Here is an 11,813-nt window from a genome sequence, read left to right as displayed (position 1 = left end):
CGTTTGGCATCAATGGTGTGTTTTGTGCAGTAATCTTCCCCCAACCTTCTACTATCAGTGGTTTTATGCTCTGCCACCATCGATTTGCAGTGGAAGTTTTGTGATTTTAGTCTAAGTTTGGGACAGTGATGTGTAGGTAGGGTGTGTGATTTTAGACAGTAATGTACTCTTTTCCTTTGTGCAGCAGGAGTGAAACATTGATGATCCTCGGATTATCATTCTAGTTCTGCTTGTTCACTGACATCCTAACAATGCAACATCTTATGCTCCTAGCTTTTCTTTCTGCTGGTCTGCTTCTTCCTTGTGCCAAAGGAGCTGATATGAACACTGATAAGAAAAACCATTTTGGATTTTTCTGTGTCCCTTCCTCATCCACGGAAGGTCAACTGGAGCCTCACAACCCAAGTCTGCACATCTTCGATTGGGGTTACATGCACACCAAACGGGAAGCGTGTTCGTATGCTGCGACTACCTGCAGTAGGATTGTTTGGTCCTATGCCCTCCAACATACTTGGGAAGCTTGATGCCTTTGAGGTGCTAAGCCTTCGGTCCAATCGTCTTACTGCTGGCCTCCCCACTGATGTCGCATCCATTCCATATATGCACTCTCTCTACCTTCAGCGCAACAACTTGTCATGCACAATACCTACTTCCCTAGCTTCAAAACTAGCATTCCTCGACCTGTCGTACAACTCCTTTGTCAGAGAAATCCCATTGAAAGTGCAGAATATGACCGGGCTTACTAGGTTATCTCTCCAGAACAACTCACTTTCTGGACCCATCCCTGATCTTCACCTCCCCAAACTGAGGTATTTGAATTTGAGCTACAATAACCTTAGTGGGCCCATTCCAGCTGCTCTGCAGAAGTTTCCAGCCAATTCTTTCTTGGGGAATGCTTTTCTATGTGGGATTCCCCTAGAACCATGTCCAGGAACCGCACCACCTCCTCCCAATGCTCCAATTCCCCCAGACAAGGGTCAGAAACCTCTCAAAATTGCAATGGTTGTTGTAGGCACAGTTGTCTTTTTGATAATAATGCTCATTCTCGTGGTATGGATCTACAAGAGGAAGAGATACAAGCCAGAATACAACAGTGGTGATCATGTTCAGGAGCCTGAAGCTGTGGGAAGAGCCAATAAATCCAAGCCAGAATACAGCGATGGTATAGAAGCAGAGAGGAACAAGCTAGTTTTGTTTGAGGCTTGTTCATACGATTTCGACTTGGATGATCTGGTGAGGGCTTCAGGTGAAGTCCTTGGAAAAGGAAGCTACGGTCCGACCTACAAAGCTGGTCTTGAGGATGGCACGACAGTGGTGGTCAAAAGGCTGAAGGAGGTGGTGGTAGGAAAGAACGTATTCGAACAGCAGATGGAGATAATTGACAGGCTTGGCCAGCACCAGGGCGTTGTTCCCTTGCGTGCTTTCTATTACTCCAAGGAAGAGAAGCTTTTGGTTTATGACTATATTACGCCTGGTAGTCTTTCATCTACTTTGCATGGTATGTATGATCTTTATTTAAAGTCTTTTGTTTGAACCACTAAGCAAACTTGTCATCCTGATATACCACATACAATATTTTTTTGAAACGACTAAATTACACAATCACAGACATACCCACCAATTGTAAATAATACACAGGGAAGAAATCTATTGGAAGAGCGCTACTAATGGTGCAGCTCTAGGGATCTGGTCAGGACAGGTCAGGTCAAGTGATCTGGATGCAGTGGCGTAGCCAGGATCTTTGGTCATGGTGGTCCAATTGATATAAAAATGTATTTACATCACAAATACAACATACTAACATATTAGCAGAGGTTGAGGTACGTGTTAAGATGAGGGGGCCAATGCCCCCCTCCGCCTGACAAGTTGTTGCGCCGAAGGTAGAGAGAGTGCAGACATGGAATGGATGCGGCATCAGTGGGGAGGCCAGGAGTAAGACGATTGGACCAAAGGCTTAGCACCTCAAAGGCATGAAGCTTGCCAAGTATGTTGGAGGGCATAGGACCAAACAGTCCTACTGCAGGCACAATACCTACTTCCCTAGCTTCAAAACTGGTGTTCCTCGACCTGTCGTACAACTCATTTGTCAGAGAAATCCCATTGAAAGTGCAGAATATGACTAGGCTTACTAGGTTGTCTCTCTAGAGCAACTCACTTTCTGGATCCATCCCTGATCTTCACCTCCCCAAACTGAGGTATTTGAATTAGTGGGCCCATTCCAGCAGCTCTGCAGAAGTTTCCAGCCAATTCATTCTTGGGGAATGCTTTTCTATGTGGGCTTCCCATGAAACCATGTCCAGGAACCGCACCACCTCCTCCCAATGCTCCAACTCCCCCGGACAGGGGTCACAAACCTCTCAAAATTGCAGTGGTTGCTGTAGGCACAATTATATTTTTGATAATAATGGTTATTCTCGTGGTATGGATCTGCAAGAGGAAGAGATACAAGCCAGAATACAACAGTGGTGATCATGTCCAGGAGCCTGAAGTTGTGGGAAGAGCCAAGAAATCCAAGCCAGAATACAGCGGTGGTATAGAAGCAGAGAGGAACAAGCTAGTTTTGTTTGAGGGTTGTTCATACGATTTCGACTTGGATGATTTGGTGAGGGCTTCAGGTGAAGTCCTTGGAAAAGGAAGCTACGATCCGACCTACAAAGCTGGTCTTGATGATGGCACGACAGTGGTGGTCAAGAGGCTGAAGGGGGTGGTGGTAGGAAAGAAGGTATTCGAACAGCAGATGGAGATAATTGACAGGCTTGGCCAGCACCAGAGCGTTGTTCCCTTGCGTGCTTTCTATTTATCCAAGGAAGAGAAGCTCTTGGTTTATGACTATGTTACATCGGGTAGTCTTTCACCTGCTTTGCATGGTATGTATGATCTTTATTTAAAGTCTTTTGTTTGAATCACTAAGCAAACTTGTCATCCTGATGTACCACATACAATATTTTTTTGAAATGACTAAATTACACGATCACAGACTTGCCCATCAATTGTAAATAATACACAGGGAAGAAATCTACTAGAAGAGCGCTACTAATGGTGCGGCTCTAGGGATCTGATCAGGACAGGTCAGGTCAGGTGATCTGGATGTAGTGGCGTAGCCAGGATGTTTGGTCAGGGTGGTCCAATTGATATAAAAATATATTTACATCACAAATACAACATACTAACATATTAGCAGAGGTTGAGGTACATGTTAAGATGAGGGGGCCAATGCCCCCGTCCGCCTGACAAGTTGTTGCGCCGATGGTAGAGAGAGTGCAGACATATATATGGAATGGATGCGACATCAGTGGGGAGGCCAGCAGTAAGACGATTGGACCGAAGGCTTAGCACCTCAAAGGCATGAAGCTTGCCATGTATGTTGGAGGGCATAGGACCAAACAGTCCTACTGCAGGCACAATACCTACTTCCCTAGCTTCAAAACTAGCATTCCTCGACCTGTTGTACAACTCATTTGTCGGAGAAATCCCATTGAAAGTGAAGAATATGACTCGGCTTACTGGGTTGTCTCTCCAGAACAGCTCACTTTCTGGACCCATCCCTGATCTTCACCTCCCCAAACTGAGGTATTTGAATTTGAGCTACAATAACCTTAGTGGGCCCATTCCAGCTGCTCTGCAGAAGTTTCCAGCCAATTCTTTCTTGGATAATGCTTTCCTATGTGGGCTTCCCTTGGAACCATGTCCAGGAACCGCACCACCTCCTCCCAATGCTCCAACTCCCCCGGACAGGGGTCAGAAACCTGTCAAAATTGCAGTGGTTGTTGTAGGCACAATAGTTATATTTGTGATAATAATGGTCATTCTCGTGGTATGCATCTGCAAGAGGAAGATATACAAGCCATAATACAGGAGTGGTGATCATGTCATGGAGCATAAAGTTGTGGGAAGAGCCAAGAAATCCAAGCCAGAATACAGCGGTGATATAGAAGCAGAGAGGAACAAGCTAGTTTTCCTTGAGGGCTATTCATATGATTTCGACTTGGATGATCTGTTGAGGGCTTCATGTGAAGTCCTTGGGAAAGGAAGCTACGGTCCGACCTACAAAGCTGGTCTTGAGGATGGCACGACAGTGGTGGTCAAGAGGCTGAAGGAGGTGGTGGTAGGAAAGAAAGTATTCGAACAGTAGATGGAGATAATTGACATGCTTGGCCAGCACCAGGGCGTTGTTCCCTTGCGTGCTTTCTATTACTCCAAGGAAGAGAAGCTCCTGGTTTATGACTATGTTACGCCGGGTAGTCTTTCATCTGCTTTGCATGGTATGTATGATCTTTATTTAAAGTCTTTTGTTTGAACCACTAAGCAAACTTGTCATCTTGATGTACCACATACAATAAATTTTTTTAAACGACGAAATTACACGATCACAGACTTATCCATCAATTGTAAATAATACACAGGGAAGAAATCTGCTGGAAGAATGCTACTGATGGTGCAGCTCTAGGGATCTAGTCAGGGCAGGGCAGGTGATCTCGATGCAGTGGCGTAGCCAGGATTTTTGGTATGGGTGGTCCAATTGATATAAAAATGTCTTTACATCACAAATACAGCATACTAACATATTAGCAGCGGTTGAGGTATGTGTTAAGATGAGGGGGCCAATGCCCCCCTCCCTAACACAAACAACCCCCCCCCCCTCCCCCAACACAAACAAATATATAATAATACTATTCATCACTGAATATGTTATTCTTCGCCCGAGGTAATCTTACGATCGTTTCATAAATAAATTATTCCACCACGCCCATTGTCTTCTTCACCGAGTTGACCACGGCTCCACTTAGAGCTTCCCAGCGGCCAGTAGCAGCTTCGCGAACCTCTCCAATAGCGCCGACAAGGTGAGCTCCGCCACTGAATTTGGGGTTTCTGAGGGCATGTACAATGTATAGCCCCAGGGTGATGCCTCACATGCCATGTAGGATTGGATATCAGGTAAAGTAGGTTCAAATAGGAAAGCGGGATCCTCTGCAGGAGGCGGGTGCTTGGAGAGAAAAAATGTGGTCTGGTGTCAAAGGCTGAAAAGATTGGAGTGAAAAATAAAGATTCATGTGTATTAGAATCTTTATTTTCTATTTCTTAATGAGATCCACTAGCGGGGTGACCCACGCATTTGCGCGGCTAGATTTCCAACATATTATCTATCTACAGATGGAATTTATATTTTTCTTCGGATAAAACATTTCATCATTATTTTTGCATGAATATTCTATACATAATGTTGTCATTGCAAGGGGATCGTTGATAAATTGGTACAGTTTTTCTTGGGTGACCTAAAATTATTACTATATTCGTAGCTAATTTATAAATTTTACTCGGTCTGTTTTCAATTGTTGACCATTAGTTCATAGTGATACCAAATAATGATGGCTCATCATGATATTTTTACAAACTAAAAATTAGTTTCAACCAAACGATAAATCTAAATATTGATGACATATGAACATGGTTGTCCGTTCCTCAATCCGGCTCACCATTAGTAGTGTAGTGGCTTCTACGTACATAGATTTATTGCATATTAGCATACTTTATGTTTTTCATCAGTAATCTATTCTTCAATGCTAATTCTTACTTGATCATATTCAGCTCTACATTGTCATTTGATATTTAAAAATATAGATGAAGTTATATAAAAGTTATATTACAGTGAAACACGTATAGTTAGCTCAATATAATAGCTTTTTATTCAGTTCAAACCACTACCATTTTAATATATATTTTGAAACATCTTTGTATTTGTTTAAAATTTTCAGGATTCTTACTCTATAATAAAATAATCTTGAAATGGTGTAGCGTTTTTTGGCTGCATATCATACTTGTATGGATTTCAATTTTGCTTGGCACAAACATTTAATTTGTTCCAATGTTAGAAGGACAATATATGGTCGAAGGCAGTTGTATGGTACATGCAGAATGGACCAAGCAAATTTCTAGTGAAGATGAAAACATATTTTTTTATTTCTTATTCACAACCTATACAAAGTAATATCAATATCATCATTGATAGGGATGCACTTAATACTCATTGCTTCACTTTGATTTCCATCATAGCTTATTCGGTGCAAATACACGTATATACCATTTGCATTCAGTTTATAATTCTCAACCATTATAATTAGGACCCATCATATAAACAACATACCGAATATTTTTAGTCCATGTGGACAAATGTGATGCATTGTCTTTACGATGTTCTCTTGGTCCATCGGTCATCAGCCATGTTAGCTCCTTAATAACATATATCATGATTCTTGCAAAAAAAACATATATCATGAGGTCGCTGCTTTGAAACAACATAATATCCCTTATATTAACTTTTTTTACTCTTCCAAATTTTAGTGTGTCCGTCATCTCGCTCATTTTTCTTAGAAATAAAATCTGACTCATTTGCTTGCCACCACACCATAGGTCTTCGTCAACACAATTGCGACCGAAAATGAAACTCATCGAGCATACATGATTGGGATATCCGTAGGTCCTCTAGAGTTGTGCACCTTCTGCATAATGGCGATATGTTTCAGCTCGCTCATCTGCCTCATTTCTTCCCAGAAATAAAATTGACTCGATCACTTGCTTATCAGTCTATTAGTCTCCTTGAACTAAATAACAACTATAAACAAAATTCATCAAGCATAAATGATGACGATGTTCATACGTTCATTTATAGTTTTGGTGACTCTTCCATGACGGTTTATGTGTCGATCTGCTCCATTTAATTATATAGTTATATAGTGTTGTATCCACTCCAAAACATATGGCACTTGATTATTTTCAGTTTCCACTTCACAATTATAGCGGTGATATTCACTTATGATACATCAAAAAAGAGTAAAACGGGGTATGGCATAAAAGTTTGAACATGAAAGCTATTTTCACATGTCCAATCCCTATACTTTTGCATATTTTAGTGGTCAAAGTTTTAAGACATTGACAATATGTTTACTTATGTGCCTCATATTTTGAAACGGGATGGGGTATGTATCTTATGTATGTACATTGTATGTGTTTTCACGTGTCCTTCTAACGACTATTTTTTCCGATGAAGAGTACTTATTTTATACTAAATAATTTGCATGCCTTACTTCTTCCCATTGATATTTAGAATTTCAACCATTGTAATTAGAATATACATCGTCCATTGCAAAAAAAAAGAACATACATCCTGATTCATTACTTAAAAAATGTCAGAATTGAAATATAAAGTATTTGTACTAATAGATCTCCATGTATTTCTTTTTCTCGAATATGCACGAGTGTGCATATCATTCATTAAAGAAGAGAGGGGAAAGAGTCCCGAATCCACAAGTCCACAGTTACATGATTATTTACATTCGGACTTCGCCCGAGATCACCCCAAACTTACAAAGGACTACTCGGTATTGCCCCGCGCTACCTGCTCTACTTCGAAGCCTACCATGTCGCCTTTGAACATTCCGGCCTTTGCCCATAGTCTACCTTTATCCTGGATGCATTGAATGGTTCGCGGGACGGACGGCCTCTCGTCATTAAAGACCACATTATTCTTGTGTTTCCGGATCATCCACATCCCAAGACGGCACTTGGCTTTATGAGCACGTCCACTGGTTGAGTTCCCGTCCTGCCTCATCGCCCATTGTTGTATTTGTCGTTTTGCCTCGGTTCCAGGTCCACCCTCCTCGTTAGTCGGCCCATGCTCGACCAAATCTGCCTCACGAATACACAATCCATCATCAGGTGCCTCTCTCCATGTATTTCTAGTCTGAGTTCCATGCATGATTTATTACCGGTAACATCATCATTATTATTTTTAAAGTGTTTTGCCAAAAAAAATTGCCCCGCATTTTTTGCTATGTACGTACACATTTATTTCCCTTAATCCGATAGAACGTGAAGCACTACTCCTACAAAATAAGCGTGAAGCACTAAGGCCTTATTCGGTTCATAGAAATAGTAAATGTAGGAATTGAGGGAGCCGTAGGAATGACAAAGGAATAGAGGTGCAAAACTAAGGAGAGCAATGTGCGTTTGGCACAGCATAGGGAAAACGGAGGGAGACTTCCATCATTTTAGGATGTGTTTGGTAGCCTGCATAAGCCTGTATGTTCCCTACTCGACCCATTTTTCGTTGTTTGGTAGCCTGCGCGGGGTCTCCTCAGCTATGCTCTGCTCACCCCGAATACCCCCGTAGCCACGCTCAGGAGAGAACATGTGAAAAGAGGTTCGCTGGTCAGCATGCATGGGTCGAACCCACGAAAAAATCTGAGCCCAACCCATCGGTTCCCATCTGGACCCACTAACGCTAGGGTTACCCCAACTCTCCCAACTCCCCAGCGATCCCGTTCTCTCCTCGCCGCCTCGTCATCTTCTGGTCGCCGCGCGCCGCCGCTGCTCCAACTCGCCATTGCCATCGCCTAGCAAGGTATTCCCTCGTACCTCTTGTTCCTCGTTCTACTGTCCTCCCTCCCGTTCCTACTCCTTCCTCAATCTTCCACCCTCCTGCTTATAATCAGGTAGCACGTAATGAGAAATAGATGGACCTTGAGAGAGAAAGTAGATTAGAAGATGTTTGCGTTTGATGTTTGAACAAAAAAACTATCCTCTCTTTTGTTTGTCCTTTGATGTTTGGTGCTAGATGCCCAGGTTGCATCTGCATTGTTCTTTTCGATTGAAAAGAATGATCTTTGACATATACGATAGATGTAGTTGATTTGCTAGATGGCTTTTCCCAGTACGTCATGACTGCTAGATGTCCAGGTTGCATCGGCATACTTTTTTACTAATAATAGACTGATCTTTTAAATACAGTAGATGTCCAAGTTGTTTTGCTAGATGTCTTTTCCTAGTACGACATGACTGCTAGATGCCCAGGTTGTATCATTTGAGAGAGATGGTGCTAGTTTATATAGCACCGATTTTTTTTCTAAACGCAGATCATGTTTCCCATTCATCACAGTTTGTGTTGATTTTCTTATTTCTTATTTGTTTGTGAATCGTGCTTATTTTTTAGTTGGTATAATTTGCAAGATATCACATTTTTTCTGGAATATATGTTGTAGATGGATAATGACGTGCAAGAGATTCCGGATCTTGGTGCTAAAGCCAAGAAGGCCCCAAAGGTCATGAATTAGACCCCGCCTATGTCTGCTATCATGTTGAAAGGTCTTGCAGATGTAGCAGCAAAAGGTGTTAGGACTGACAAAGGATTCAAGGAGGCCGATAAAATGAAAGTTGCAAAGGCTTTGACCACTTTTGTTGGTTATGATGTGAGTAACACCCAGGTGCACAATCATCTTCGCAAGTGGCGGACTAGGTGGCAAAGAATTGTTCATCTCCGTGGATTAAGTGGTGCACTTTGGGACGATGACAAGAAAATGATAGTCCTAGAAGAGCAACACTATTTAGGCCACACTCAGGTACGATTGCAATTTTTTTAAATGCTCAAATGGATTACTTCATTGATGAAATGGTGCTGAAACGAGTTACTCTTTGTGCTGAAATTAGTTACTTATGTTGCTTAAATGTTGAAATGTCGTTTTATTTTGTAGGACCATCCAACGGATGCTGAATTACTGAACACACCGCTTGAGCACTACAATTATATGGAACTTTGCTTCGCTGATAAGCTCACCACTGGGAGGTTTTCAATGGGCTCTGGTGTGCCATTGGGAAAACCTGTTGATGTGGAGGGCAAAGGAAAACCCATTGTTGTGGAGGGGCAAGGAACAAGTGGCGAGGGATTTGTGAATGGTCCTGTTGGGGCTGAGTTCGTATTTGTTGGTGCTAGTGAAACTAATGATCCTTCTCCTAGTACAACTAAGAAGAGGAAGAGGACACCTGTTATGACTGAAGAAGACTCAATCCAGGTTAACAACATGTCTGATGCTGTGCGTGAGATTGCAAGTGCTATCAACAACACATGCCATACCGAAACACACCCTGAGTTGTACAAGGCTGTAATGGACCTTGTTGAGTATGATCTCGCTAAGCGGTTGGCTGTTTTAAATTATCTGACCGAACATAAGGGAAAAGGCCTTAATTTTGTGAAGATGGATAGAAAGTCCGCAATGCATTGTTCAAGCGTATCTTGAAGAAGAATCCTGATCTTGTTTGAGTTGATGTTAGTTGGTGCTTTTTGAGAACTATCCCTTTAATAAGTTGAATTTGGAATGAGACTATATGTAATATGGATCAAAAGATTTATTGGTTCAACCAAGTTACTTTTCTTAATAACATGGTTCTTAAATAGTTCAACATGTCTGTTGTCGTTCGATGCCACAAGATTTCTTTAAGTGTATTTGTATCTGTGTCACAAAAAATCAAGCACGCATGCTATGCAATTTTGCCTCTATATAAAATACACCTACCAATTTTCACATGTTCATTCTTTTTGTTTGTGACAAGATGGCGTGTTGATTCACAGATTTTTTTAAGAATGAACAACATTATGTATTTATTATTGAAAATAAATTAATAATTGCCGACAAATATATATGTCTAAATATTTTAAGTGGTATTTTTTTCTTCATATTTACATATTGTCGAAATGGTGGTCAAATGATGTATGCTGCCAAGAACCCGTTGAATTGTGCACACAAATTTTTATCATGTATTTGTAATTATGATATCCTAACCATCTCAGATACAGCCTATCAAACAAAGTCTAAGACCAGCATGTCCTGACAGATACATGCTATCAAACAAAGTCTCAACTCAGCATGTTCTTACACATGCAGGCTATCAAACAACTGCAGTTGTATGTACTCAGCATGTCTGTACTTAACATGTCTCAGAGAGGAACATTATGACAGAATCATGCAGGCTACCAAACACATCCTTAGATGCTAATATAAGAAGGCTAAGATTCTTTTTTTTTAATTTGGTTGCATGGTGCTTCTCTTACGTAAAGCACCTGCCTACTGAATTGTTTATTTAGAAAGCCACCGATCTGCCTTGGGCATACATGTAACATGAGTCCGGGCTGGATTTTTCATTTCCTGAGGAATCAGGTCGTCAGAGCACTATTTCAGAGGAAATCAAATCAGCATTTCCTATGATCCGAATGACCATCTTGCATAAATTCCTCTGGAACAACACTTTCTGTAGATTTCCTGTGAAAACCCTTTGAAACGAATAGGGCCAGTAAAGAAGGAGTCCGTGTTGGTTTTCTAACCGAAAAAAGCAGTTTAGATACTGATGCCTATTGTGCTCAAATTTTTTTCCTGAAATCTTAAAAGTGCATGTGCACTTTTTCGTAGGAACGAACGGCCGGCTTGTTATTTATATGTGTGTCTTTTTTTGTCAGCTAGCGAATGCTTTTTGTTAGAATTAAATGCGTACAGACTAGTCTGAAAAATAGATTCACGAATATTTATTTATTTTGGCCTCTTAAATTTAAAAAAAATCATATCTTTTAAATCACACGTTGGAATTCAGATCCGTTTTCACAGTTGGATTCATCGCAACGAGATCTTTGATACTAGAACCCGCATAGGTATGTTTCGACAAAATTGTTTTGATGCCAACTTTGATGCTATATAGTGCAACTAAAGTACTGTATTGTGCAACTTTAGCACTACATGGTGCAACTTTTTTTAAAACCAACTTTGGAGCTACATGATCTAACTTCATACGAGGTTGCAACCTACCAACCATAACAACTTAACGTGCAACTAGTCTACTACCCCGACCAACTATCTAGTAGTGGATTGCAAGCCTTGTCCCTACTTTGGGCCTCCTTCGACCCGTCCATCGCCGAGCTCCGCACCATGGCTATGTCCTTCTCCGCAGACTCCTCTCTCCGACGACATCCTCCGACTCTGGCCCCTCCTCTTCCC

The 11,813-nt window shown here is 41.4% G+C and overlaps 2 pseudogenes; both read left to right on the top strand.

The window, feature by feature from the left end:
- The first annotated feature begins 251 nt into the window (after positions 1 to 251).
- Positions 252 to 4,447, top strand: LOC125532961 (uncharacterized; annotated as a pseudogene).
- A 4,588-nt stretch (positions 4,448 to 9,035) lies between these two features.
- LOC147991922 (uncharacterized) lies at positions 9,036 to 10,090 on the top strand (annotated as a pseudogene).
- The last annotated feature ends 1,723 nt before the right edge of the window (positions 10,091 to 11,813 follow it).

Source organism: Triticum urartu, chromosome 1A (genome assembly GCF_056163025.1).
Source record: "Triticum urartu cultivar PI428250 chromosome 1A, HENAU_Tu73, whole genome shotgun sequence".
Taxonomy (NCBI): domain Eukaryota; kingdom Viridiplantae; phylum Streptophyta; class Magnoliopsida; order Poales; family Poaceae; genus Triticum; species Triticum urartu.
The sequence above is the reverse complement of the archived record's forward strand: the minus strand, read 5'-3'. Positions and strand labels throughout refer to the sequence as shown.